The 13,591-nt window shown below is 45.4% G+C and overlaps 1 protein-coding gene across 4 annotated transcripts in view; it reads right to left on the reverse strand.

The window, feature by feature from the left end:
• The window catches only part of srrm3 (serine/arginine repetitive matrix 3), a 68,212-nt gene extending 55,562 nt beyond the window's left edge, over positions 1–12,650 (reverse strand). For 2 of the 4 annotated variants that reach the window (XM_056439571.1, XM_056439563.1), the window contains exon 1: positions 12,424–12,646. The gene's annotated coding sequence lies outside the window, so the exon portion shown is untranslated. Of the gene's footprint in view, positions 1–12,423 lie in introns of all 4 variants that reach the window. The other 2 variants (XM_056439582.1, XM_056439619.1) reach the window with 2 other exon arrangements.
• Positions 12,651–13,591: the final 941 nt, after the last annotated feature.

Here is a 13,591-nt window from a genome sequence, read left to right on the forward strand (position 1 = left end):
TTTCATCTAAACTCAGTGTTCTCCCGGCAGTGCTCCTCTGCAATGAAGTACACATTTTAATGATGTGGTGGAAATTTATCATAGTGTTCTTCTAAATGTAACTGTGTCATCTTGACCTAGCCTCAACGGCGCCAGCGAAGAGGGAGGGGGGATGAGCGGCAAACATATCATCAATAATTGTAGATGTGTGGGGTGGAGCTCTCGTCATTCAATTGAATTATTACAAGTTTCTGCTTCATAAATGCTGAAAGATATTTAAGTGTTTAGACATCACGTTTGTTTTCTCTAAAGGAGATCCCAAAGGTTTTGCTCCTCACACTGTTCACCTGCATTCAACCAAAGTCTACTGGAAAGTAGAGATGCACCGATCAGGTTTTTGGTGCCGATCACCGATCACTGAAATCAGTATCTGCCGATCACCGATAATACCGATCACTGAAATCAGTATCTGCCGATCCGATAATACCGATCACGGTGTCGATTGAAGCATTCTATTTATTGTGTAGCATTATTGCCTAGGACTATGAGGAAATACATATATAAAGCACCTCAAACATTAAAGAAATTACCGATTTCTTTAAACATTTAGGACTTTACTTTGAAAATGTCCTAATTGATACATTAAAATAGTTTGATTGCTATTGTAGGGGATTTCAGATATGTATGGAACACATCTGCATTATTCATTTCCTGGAACTCTTGGGGAAATCTATTTACAGGACTTTTTTTAACATACAAAAGTCTGACTTATTTTTATAAACTCTTCCTTGGTACAGTAAACATGTTTTAATGTCAGCATAATTTAAGCTAAATCTCAGAAACGATCTATAAAGATACAAAATCAGTTCATAGTTTACTTTTATATGTTAGTGTATGATTTGTCGACATCTTATTTTGATAAACGGATGTTGTTTCACGTGGTTCTTTCCGCTAACTTTGCAAAACCGGATGTTGTCACATAAATCCTTCCGCTAACTTTATCAAAACCCTCGCGCGCTCCCGATGGAATGTGTTTACCGTGAGCATCAGTCTATAGGGGCTCAGAGCCTCAGACATGTGAGCGTCGGCTGAGTTGACCACGGAGATTCAACTCGGGGGACGGGGACGCCGCTCGGTGGTGAGGATCCCCTCGTTGACCTCTGCACTCTGCGGCCCTCGCCGGGCGCATCGTCTCCGTTGCGGTGCCCGGCGATTGAAACGTCTCTGATAGTTGTCACAGATGTTACGTCATCTGATCGGCCGTTTTGATCGGCCGTTTTGAGAACGCCGATCAAAACCGATAATGGGAATATCGGCCGATATGGATCGGCGCCGATCAGATCGGTGCATCCCAACTGGAAAGTGATTGGTCGACACTCCTCGGACTACAAGCAGAGACCAGAACTCCTGTGGTTTGCCAAGAGTTAAGTTGACCTTGGTGGAAAATTAAAGTAATTTAAGCAAAAGTTTGAAATGTTTTTTACTGCGCTTAAGTGCTTTCTGGTGTCATGATATTAATCTTCTCATCGAGCTAAAAAGCTAATCTACGTATTACCTAACACGTCAGACTTTTAGTTACAGACAGCGGTATGCCTAGAAGACAGGTGTTTCATCAGCCAATCAGAGTCAAGCCTCAGTTTCCACCATTTCAGTCAACCCGCAACATGAATAGAAATTCAGTGTCAGATTCAAACACACTTACCCTGAGCGGTAACTAGATGACAGATCATTTCTGCCCTTAATTACTCACTCTAATCCTGTCCATCTCCCACATTCTGTTGGTAATCATATGTGCTCCTGCTGAATAAATGACTAACATCCTCACAAACCGTCCGCCTTAAACAACTGCACAGCTGCCAAAGCTAAGAGGCTGGGGTCCAATGCCCGAGTGCTTTGCAGCACTTTGAAGTGTATCTTCATCAATCAGTTGCATATGGGTCGAACATAGAACGTTGCATTGCTCTGTATAGGCCTAGTGATCTCTGTGGCACACTTCCTGACTCACAATGTGAGCTTTAAAAGAACTTATGGGATCCATGGTCCACAACGTCTCGCTGCGTGCCCCTGAGGGAGGTAGAATCTCCTGTTTCCCCCTAATGGAAAAGGCATTGGGCATGACATTTCCCCTGACAGCTGACTCCTTTAAACCCAGTGAAAGATGTGCTCCACACTGTGAAGTTAACCAATGAGGTTGAGGCATTTAGCATAGATACAAGATGAGAGTCAAGATTTCGATGTGCAGAAGGGGAAAGACGTCATCGTCGGACAAAGCAAAACATATATTTTTTCATTCCTGTTTTTTCCCCCTGGCTGCAACGTGTCCGTGTGAGAGCTCCAGGTCTGCCCTATTGTGAACGAAACAAAACGCGGAGACCTCCCAGCCTGGCACCCAGCGGCCACTTGGCCTCACTGAGTGTGTAAAGGTCACACACTATTCCAGTGGCAGGGCTCTGGAGGAGGCCAGGGTTACTGGACAGGAACTCTGTGCACTATTCACCACTGAGTCCTTGCACATGTGAAGTCTCCTGTGGTTTATTCCTATCAAAAGCATGGCACAAGTTCTCACCAATATTTCAAGCTGTTTCAAGTTGTTTGACAAAGAACTCCAGCTGACGCTCATTTACAACCTACGCTGTGTGCCGGTTTGATAGATCGCTGTCGACACAAAACCAAAAGCCATCATTCTGACCAGCAAAGAGACTATTCATACCCTGAAACCTGAAGTGTTTCTATCTGATCTTCCTCGTGAATCCTTGAACCCTGTGTCTTCTGAGCAGATGAGATTCTCCCTGCAGCAATACAAATATCCAGCAGCACCAGCACTGTGGCGTGTTAAAGGACTAGAAGTTCTCCAGTGCTGATGTAAGAGGGCTATATAGCCTCCAAGTTCCCATTGCTATGAAAGCCGGTCCTCACAATAACACTCCTTCAAAATGGAGTTCAACAAAAGCTGTTTTTACTGCGAGCCTCCGAGATAGAAAGACTGTCAGTGCGTCCCTTTGATCAGACTGGTTAACAGAAGTGGGTCGCCGTGGTAAATTGCGCCGCTGCCGGGGACAAAAGCTCCGACTCAAACAAAACAATAGCAATAGTAAAATGTGCCTCTTTATTTCCATCTTCTCGCTGAAGCACTTGCTGGCGATGACGGCCCCCGAATAACTCAACAAGGGGCTGGGATGGAGCCCGACGCCCGCCTCCCACCACACAGCCATTTATCACACTCTTCCAGTAAAGTTCCACGAAAGAGCAATGGAGCCAAAAGCTCACCCCAGAAGGAAATTGGCAACCTTGGTTCATAAACGTCACTGCTGGTGTTTGGCCTCGCTGAGCTCTCAGGACAGCTCCATTTCACCGCCGGTGTGTTCTCCTTTTCTTGATCTGATCTGCAGGCTCTTTGTTCAATGGCCTCTCGTTGGCGTTCTCATCTGTTCTTTTCGCAGTGCGTTCCCCTGGGCCCAATGTTCGCATGCGTGTAGATGAAGAAGAACTCTCTTCTTCTCCTGTTCTACTTAAACAATACAGAGAGGGTTTCTGCTGTATGTGCAGACTGCATCCAGTTTAATCAGCATGATTAGCATCAGGAGCTGGAAATAGCATCAAATTTCACTCATGACCAAAGAGAAAAATCTACTGATTACCTGAAGTTTAATTTGCTCACAAAATCACAGATGTGAAGCTTTGATTGTGGCATGGTACACAGAAGATTGTTGCTCCAGTGAGAGCATTACTATAGGAAGGAGAAGAAAGTAAGCCTGCATGATGTAATCACGTGGTGCAGGTGTGGTAGATGAATTAAAATGAGTTATGTACTGCAGATCACCACAAAGTACAATCTCATACATACCACCCCCATAAATGTCAGATATTTTAACATAAGATTGAAGAAGGTAATGCAATATAACTTTTGACTCATGACAGCTAATTACATTTCACACATCATCCAACGGCTGTGAATTCACAAATAGCCCAATTAACTAGAAATTGTATTACTGAAATAAAAAAAGACTGCAGTGCAAACCATAGATGATAGCTCCCTAAAAAGAGGACTCGATTGATTAAGTTACTGAATGCAATTATTGTATTTCATAATTTCTCAATGGCTCCAGAATATTTAGCTCACAAATCTGTTTCGGACATTTTATCTAATCTTTGCTGTTATTGTGAAATATTGAATACCTTGACCTTGTCGGGCCTCGAACGGTTACTCAAATGAAACGTTGTGAGGGCTTTAGAGAAAACTTGTATCTGAATTGTGACAAGGGACAACCCTTCCAAAGAGGTACGGAGCAACGGATTTCATCTTTGTTGACACGTTGCATATCATAAGCTAATGATATGTTTTATCTTTTACCTATCTTTTCCTGTAAAGACACCTGCAACTATAGGTGAATTCATAAATAATTCGGCCTTAAATGTATAAAAATGGCTCCAAAAGGTAATACTCCTGTATAGCAAAGGTAGTACCTTGTATTTCTTTGTGTGACAAAGGAAATGAAAGCCCAAAACTAGCGCTGACATGCAGGGAATGCTGATCAGGACAGAACTCGGCCGACCCTTCTTGATGAACTGGCTTCTCGTGCTGCCAGCGCTTTCCTTCCATCAACTGGACACAATTAGTCGGAGTAATTGCTTGCGGTTGCTTCCTCAAAGTGGTGACAGAGGTTTGTGAAAGGCTGCGGTGGCGCGAGATGTTAAAAGGATTTCCTCCACCGACTGCAGTGATGTGTTACTTCGCCTCTCGGCAGAACAGACGCTTCGACATGACTGCAGAATACCCACAATACATCTGACATCATTGTCCTCCACTAACTAGACTGCGTATTCGAAATCAAACTAGCAACAAATGACATTAAAAGCCAGTGGTAGGAGAGCGATGTTTTGCAGGAGCCCGGGTTGCTCGACAGCAATCTGTCGGCTGGGGCTTTTCCCGTGAGAGGGTCTGTCGCCGGGGGCCTCTTGTATAGCTCTTCCTCCTCGCAGTCCAATATCAGGTTTGAATTCACAGTCTGGGGGCTGCGTCTGGCAGATACTCTCTGATAGAGCATCTAAATAATTCACTATCCACTATCCAGATCTGTATACCTGTAAGCTGTCTCTCAGAAGATTGTAGTTTCCATAGATACTCACTGGCTGCCATGTTTGGTTCGCTCACTGTCGGCCTTTGGCAGAGTCAAAGGACACGTTATGGATGCCATTCCACAAAGAAGGGATGCTCTCCACACCTTTGTTCTTTTTTGAGTGTATCTATTGTGGGCTCGATCTAAACAGTGCCTGCTGCCAATGAGAGTGTTGATCAGTGTTATAAGAATATCCATAGGGACGCCTCGTTATTTAAAGGGACCGACTGGTGCTCCAACTGTTCTCCAAATCAACGCTGGCCCTTTTTATTCTTGTTGTTGTTTTCTTTCTCTTATAACCATTCAGTCACAATAGCAATGTCTCAAAGTTAAAGTGTGCATATGAGCTGATGCGTGAGGCCTGTATTTATCAAACCGCTAAAGGTGAAATTAACTTCAAGCCGATATCATGTTCACCATCCTAGTTTAGCACATAAGCACACTAACCTTTGCCTATTAGCACTTAACATGACTCACAGCTGAGGCTGATCATTTGTTCTGACCTGATCATGGCGTAAATTAAAAACATATAAGGGATTATCAAAGTAATATCAATTCATCTTGAGGTCGACGTTGTTAGGGTCAATGTCGGAACAAAATCTCATGAAAATTCATTGAATAGTTGTTGAGAAATTCCACACAAGACCTTCTGGTGGCGCGATAGAGTTAAAGTCAGAGGATCACCGAGTCATTCATCATCTGGGAACCATGAATGTCTTTACCCCATAATATAGCATCCCTCTTGATAGTTGTTTCTGTTGCAAATGTATCAAATTTAAGCTATTTATCACATTTCTGATGACTTAAGAACCCATAAATATTAGACAACTTCAGAGTTGATAGTAGATGAACAACTTCTGAGACAATTTCACATTGTTTAATCACTCAAATATCATATCCTGTATATATTAAACTATTACACATATTAGATTATTGTTCATTTTAACACGAAGATGTTAAGGACTTACAATTATAACAATTTCATCATGTTTCACTGAGCAAAATGTAAGATTTTAAACCCTGAACAATGGGGCTGGTGTAGAGGGGATTCTTGTCTCTGATTGGCTGCCTGTTCCTTCTCAGTATACACACATATGTCTCAGTGTCTCTGTTCAACGGGTTGTTGTTGTTGTTGTTGTTTACTCATCCCATCCGACACACTGGCAGATATACACACTGAGACAGGGGGACACCCGTCAACCACTGCATCCACGCGCCTTGATATCATCATAGCAGGAGAACCCCCCCCCCCCCCCTAACTGATGCAGGACTCTGTTGTTCTGACAGACACACACGGGCAGACAGAGCGGTGTAACGCGGAGGTCAGGCTGCAGGGCGCACCGGCCGCCTCTGAGCGGAAGAGGAGGATGAAAGGAACAGACTGGTATTTTAGGCCCGGGCCCGCTCTAAATAGAGGAGGGGGGGGGGCTGCAGCAGGCTGGGCTGATATGAATTCCCAGCGCGCTCGGCAGAGAAGAGACGGGAAAGGTCAGAGTCCGCATTCATCTTTTCAGCGCACTTTTTGCTCGCAGGGTAAGAAAAATGGAGCTGTGCAGCGCAGCTCAGCACTGATGACAATTTTTCATCTGCTGCTGTCGGGTGTCACTCATGTCACGCCGAACCATTGTCGCTCATCTCCCCCCCAGCACTGTTTACCGGGAGCAATTAACACGCTGTTTATTCACAGGTCTGCACGGGACCCACATAAAGGGCATTCTGATTCAACATGTAAACTGGCTTTAAATAGACCTTATACAAACGGGGGAGCCGATGCTGGTGGGGGATTATATTAGTTTACAGAGAGAAAGAGAGAGGGGGGGGGGATCAGCGAACAAGCCGTTCTTGAGGCTCGGTCTCATTTGCCCACGTCATCATCTCGTCTGTGTCCGAGTCCTCCACCTGCACTTCACCCACTCAGGATTATGGCAGGTCTGGATGGCTGCTGAGAGGATAATTTCTCCCTCTCGCTCTTTCCCTTTATCTTTATTTACACACCATCTATCTATCACACAACAAACACCTGCCGACGCTGCACGTGTGTGTGTGTGTGTGTGTGTGTGTGTGCAGGCGCGCGTGTGCGTTAAATCTCGCGGCAGGGCTGAAGAGCTCCGATTGGGCTTTTGGGGGAGCTTATTTAAATGTTATGCCTTTTTTGTGGATTTTTGCATGAAGCGAACTTTCAAATTAAATGTGAAGGTTAATGCGCTTGTGTTGCCGCCATAATGTTGCGCACATTAAAAGTGCAGTTCTCCTGAGCCACCGTGCAATAAAATAAGCAAATTGTGTCATCCACATTAAAGGCTGTGTGTGTGTGCGTGAGAGTACAAAAAGGAACCCGCAGATAGACGGATAGATGGTGTGTGTTTGCTGAGGAGATAATTGGGTGGGATGTGTGTGTTGTCACTTCTCTGGAGTCGGCCGGCAGATGGCTTTGTGTTGAGGGAGTGTTGGCCGCAGCAGCTGCTCCCATTGCGCCTCTCTCCATTCTTCTCACTCTCTCTCTCTCTCTCTCGCTCTATCACACACGCACACACACACACACACACACACACATATATATATATATATAAACGCACACACGCGGAGCTCCTGAAAAGTACACCGGGATCACCTGATGGAACTCGACTCTGATCGCCTCCATTATTCATGAGCTGATGGGGGCAGATGAGCACCCGAACATGCTGTAAGTTCCTAACACAGCTCTCGCTCTCTCTCTCCCTCTCTCTCCCTCTCCCCCCCCCCCCCCCCTCTCTGGAGTCAGCAGGATAGAGGGAGGGGATCCCAAGGGGACAGTACCACACACACACATACACACACACTCACAGCCCAAAGATGGCTAACAAGCATTCATTCATGCAGTGCCCTTTGTGACAGCTTCAAACGGGCTGGACTCAAGAAGAGCGCGGCCGCTTCTCATATTGACTTCAACGAGCGGCTGCATTATCACACACCTCCAACACATTCACGCAAACTCCGGATCTGATGTCAATCACATGTGTGTTAGAGAAAAGCCTGCACTGGAGGTAATGGACAGTAAGGCTAACATTGAGTTAAAATAGATCTGAGCAAAGAGCTGAATAAAACATGCTCTTATTTACCAATTGGAAGCGCGCAAGTCAGAAACAGCCCCAACACCCCGCCCAAAAGAAATAAAAGTTTGGTTGAATTATTCTGTTTTTAGTCTTAGATGTAAATTAGATCTAATGTGTTTCTGCCTCTTGATGAGGATGAATCTGGGGCTAAGCTCCCTTTGATCAGGAGATGAAGCAGGCGCTCTCGAGATCTTCCAAGTTTGCTTAAATGCTCCCACAGTGGGAGGCCGACCTCAAACTTAAAGTTACTTCAATGACTTCAGACGCACAGAAGGAATCCAACTCCAGAACTATAGAAAGAAGAACTTATTCACCTCTGACTGTCAAGTGTGTTTTCAAAAAGGATGTGAGGAGACGAAGAACAGATGAGAGAGGCTGATCTTGGCATCTGTGTCCCCCGAGACATGCAGCCTGATAGCAGGGGACAGCTCCATAGCCAGGGGTGCTCTATAGCAGGGGGGGGGGGGGGGGGTCTTTATAGCATGGGACTGCTCTATAGCAGGGGGCTACTATATAGCAGAGTGGTGCTCTATAGCAGGGGGGATACTATACAGCAGGGGTGCTCTATAGCATGGGACTGCTCTATAGCAGTTGTACTTCCTATTGATGCAACGTGAGCTTCCTCAGAGGCCCCGGGATGCAGAATGGAACGAAAATAATACAACCGCAAAACCCATGATGCATGTGCTCCGTGAGAAACGAGATAAAACATCAAACACAAAACTCCAAGTCAGCCAGAGAGAGAGAGAGAGAGAGTGCACCTCTTTGTGTGGTTACTCAAAAGGAGGGGGATTAAAAATGGATTCGCTTTAACAAGGGGAGAGTGGCGTGCTGTTTTGGCGGATATAATTTGATCTCAGCTAACCTTAATGCTGAGAGGTCTTATAGCAGCCGCTAATGATTCTTCAAGCCGGTTGGAGGTCACAGCACCCGGACATCTCCAGATAGTTCACATCAAATTACCACTTGGTTTATGTGACTCAGCTGAAGATACATATTGGAACACAGATGTGTGGATTGCCCCCCCACAGAGGGCAAGGGGTCTCATAAAAAAGCCAGTATGAAGAGGAGAGATGACCACAGCGAGCAAACCCGGTTTCAATATTCACACAGCTCTATTGTTCTGACACAGACCGGAAGAGTCGTTTTTCAACCTCATAATTGATGCTTCCTTAATGCAGCCTTTTGGAGATTCTTTGATGACTTATTTATTTGCTCTGGGCATGCGTCTGGAAAGAGATCTTTGAAAGCTCGTCGCTATCGTAACCATCAATCATGAAAACTTAAACTATAATCTCAAGTATTTAAAGGACAACTGGCAGAGTAAAATCCAACATGGTGCATTTTAATTTGACACATTAAAGCTTCCTTTGAGGATAAAAACATTCAAGTATATTTGCAATAATTGTTGAGAGGATTTAATGTTCCACCAGTCTCCGACTGTACAGTTTGTAAAGTGAAATTATTAAGGGAAATGAGCTTGACTACACTGGGGGTTATCCGCAGAAGCAGAATTATCATCAACACGTTTGAGTTAGTGTATGCTTATTATCAATAAAGGCGTAATTGTGTATCACGATATCTCATCGAGAATCCATTGAAAGACGATAAATTCTCATTTTGAATTACCGCTCAACCCTACATCCCCTCCGCCCACATGATACATGATACATTTACAGCAGTAAAAAAAACTCTTCAGATCGAAATACTCCCACAGTGCTCTGGGATTAGAAGAGCACAGTTTATTAGAAAGAACATAAAGGAAGTACCGCCTGCAGTGATGGCCGGAGAATCCGAAAGTGGTGTTTCAGGCCAAGTTTCTTGCAGATCCCGGTCTATTTGCCCCCTCTCCCCCCCTCTCCCCCCCATGTGCTCTCACGTTGCAGCAGTGTACGGTTTGTTAGACCTCGTCGTGAGACAACGTCTGGGCTGCTGGTGCTTGCCGGAAACACTTCAGCCTCATAAGAAAAAATAACAGTTCTCCATCGTTCTATTGCTACCCATTCAACTGCCACTATTGCCCCCCCCCCTCTCTCGTTGGAGAGAAGAGGCCTGCCCTGACAGAGGCTGCGTGTGGGGAGGAGGGAAGCCACTGAGATGCTGCAGAGTGGTGGTGGTGGTGGTGGTGGTGGTGGTATCACTGCTCGGCCAGGAACAATGTGAAGGCGGAGCAGGCAGGAGACAGATGCTTTGTGGAGAGAGAAACTGAGAGACAGACGGCGGAGGAAGATAACTACAAGACTGGCTGACATTTCCCTCACATCTTGTGTGAGCGGCTTATCCCCCGATCAGCCTCTTACCTCGCCTGGACCGAATCCCTACAGACAGTTGCGCCGTGACAAAATGGGAGGCCCGCTTTCCAAGATACGCTCGGTATATTCTCCTTTCGGCCCAGACTCGCAGCCGAGTGTTTGGTCAGCGCTGTCTCTGTCACTCACTCGGGTTCTGCTGACTTTTTCCTTTCTAACCGAGCTGCATGTCACGAAGCGAGCGCTGATTACTGATTCACCGAGTGTCCGTGAGCCAATCTCCCAGATTGGCTGCTGCAGGCTTTTGTGAATGTTCACAGCGGGATGGAATTTGCAGCAGCAGCGTGCTGGATTGTGAGTTTTTGTAACCAGTAAGCGCTGCAACTAATGATTATCTTCATGATATTCATTCCCAATTAATAAACCGTTCAGTTTATCAACAAATAATAACAATACCCAACATGTCATCACGATGGGTTGTTTTGTCCAACCAACAGTCAAAAATCCCAAAAGATATATTTCACAATGATACAACAAAGGAAACAAATAACTTAACAGCAAATCCTCCCAATTGAGAAGATGAGCACACATTTGGCATTTTGTGCCAATGATTAATTGATTATGTTAGTTGCCAAATCATTTTCTGTAAATCCACTGATGGATTCCAGTAATTATATCAGCTCTATATATTTTGTCTCAATATATCCCTCCATGTATTTGGAGACGGGTCAGAGCTGTAAATAAAAACCACTGTACTCCCCCAACGGGGATTTACTGTGTATGATGAACTCTCATGCTTCTTCAGTGTGACTATTTCTCTCACAATATAATAGATTATTATACATTTGTTTAGATATGTGTTATATTATATGTTGGGATGCCCACGGGGATCTTGCATGACTGCAAAAGCCACCACAGCAGTTCAATTAAGCTCATTTTGAATCCTTATAAAGTGATCTATGTGTTCATGTTTTTATCTTTTTTTTTAAACACATTAATCTCTATATCGACTGTTTTTTCTTTTCTTCTGACAGCACAAATCAAAGTTTTAAATCAAGCCGAAGCTGTAAGAAACATAATTTCCCCCAGAGCACAGTGGACGTGACACTTTGGCCTCTCCAGATGACAGGACCCACATAGTGACACCCGTCAACTGCCCCTTATACCAACACCAGGATAATGACAATTATATAATCTAATAATACAAACAGGTTTTGTATTGATGTTTTGTATTGTGTGAAGGATTCACTCACAGTAACCATACAACTGTGTAAAATGTATAAAGCTCGCCCAACTGTTTGAGAAAACAAGATATGACTTGATAATAGTCTATTTACAAACTATTCACATCATAACGTGTCCAAAGCAGTCAACCAGCCCGTGACATCAAGCATCCTTCCTTCAGAGAATGCAGCTCCTTTTCACTAACATCGACATATGTGAGACGAGGCTTGCTGCATAAGTAGATGTGCTGTGTGCTGGGTAATCCCGTCGATGTGTAAACTGAGTGCACGCGCTCTAACCAATACAATACGCCCCTCAATTCACAGACAAAAAAATAACAACGATATAAGAAACAGTGACCTGACATGAAAAGCCCCGCAGCGAGGACAGAGAGAAAATAGAGGAGGGAAAAAACAAAAGAAGGGAAAAAAACACAGCAGCTGGTCACAGTGTGGCAACGGAAATCGACGAGTTATTAAAAAAACAAAAGAAAAACGCCACCATCTGCAAAGCGAGGAGAGGCTGCTCAGCCGAAAGCACGGAGCCTCCTCAAAGCCGTTATCGGAGAAGTGATATCTAAACTACCCGCGGGGTGTGAGGCACAACCGGGACCACGGACGTAAACACCGCCTTAATGCGTCGATACGATACGGTCCTGCACGGGGAGGGGAGAGCCCGTTCTTCTTCACTGATGCTGCCCGTTATTATCCCCGCTCCCTCCGCCAACTTTAACCCATTTCAGCTCCCTTGGAAAACTATTACCTTTTTTAATCCTGCGGTCCTTCGCCTCCGCTGGGGCTACGCTCGCCGTATCTTCTGTCACTCGGGACTCGGGTCGGTGCTGATGTTGCGCCGCGTCTTCCGTCCCTGCTCTTCGGCGTTTGCTAGCAGCCCGCTGCCTCCGCTCGGCTTGTGGTGCTGAAGTGGACAGCGCACCGAGGAGCTCTGGGAACAAAAAGCCACCGCACGGCGCCTCTCCCCGCACCGCCTACCGGCGCAGCGCCCCCTGGTGGACCGGAGGAGCATCCGCAGCCCACCACGAAGCGCACAGGGATAGCGTCACCTAGCATGCTGAGTACATCCTTCTTTATCGGTGTAAACGATATTTCCCGAACAACAGACAATAGTTCACTTACTATATTATCACGTGGAAGGCGAGTCCTCAGACCGGCTTGTTTCACGGAGACATGTCTGCATGTCGCAGTAGGAAACGCGCAGGCTGATGGCTGGATTCCCTTTAGCTGCAGTTGTAGGCTCCTGGCATAGTGTATGCTGGCTCACGGTCCCAGATCAATGGCCCACTTGAATGGAACACAGCCATCAGATATCAGTACCAGTTGTAGTCCAACTGCAGGCTGTGATAAAGACCTGCATCCGTGTATTTAGGAATGGTCTTCTATAAACTGTTTGGAAGTGTTGTGTTTTCAAGAATCTTCGAGTGCAGAACCGAGACAGAATGTCTGGACAGTGCCAAATTATAATAAAAGGTGTTTAATTGAAAATATTACCAATGGTCAATAACTGTTGCGATACAGAGTATAACTCAGCTGAGGGAGCATGAATCACTGCCTCCACAGACCGCCAAAGCAGTAACTGTCTAACAGAAGTCAAGTTTACTAAATCTAATCCTCAACTGAGGGCTTAAATTCTCACAGGATCAAAGGCCTACATGCAGCTAACCTGCATGCAGTGCATCTCTGCCGTCATCCAAAGGTCAAAAGCATTGTCTCTCTGGTCAACATCTGTTTTTATACCTCCCGGGCGTCCCGGCCCCAGGGGAGATATTCACTTCTCATTGGTTAACCTGTCTAGGTAAAACATTAGTCCTAATTCACTCATTGGCTGAGCCGTCTGTCCGTCGGTGTTGAAAGCGTGTCCACGCCTCTTGACACTTGAAGTCATCTCTCCATCTTCCTCTGAGTCGTTCTGT

Source organism: Pseudoliparis swirei, chromosome 3, assembly GCF_029220125.1.
Source record: "Pseudoliparis swirei isolate HS2019 ecotype Mariana Trench chromosome 3, NWPU_hadal_v1, whole genome shotgun sequence".
In the NCBI taxonomy this organism is placed as follows: domain Eukaryota; kingdom Metazoa; phylum Chordata; class Actinopteri; order Perciformes; family Liparidae; genus Pseudoliparis; species Pseudoliparis swirei.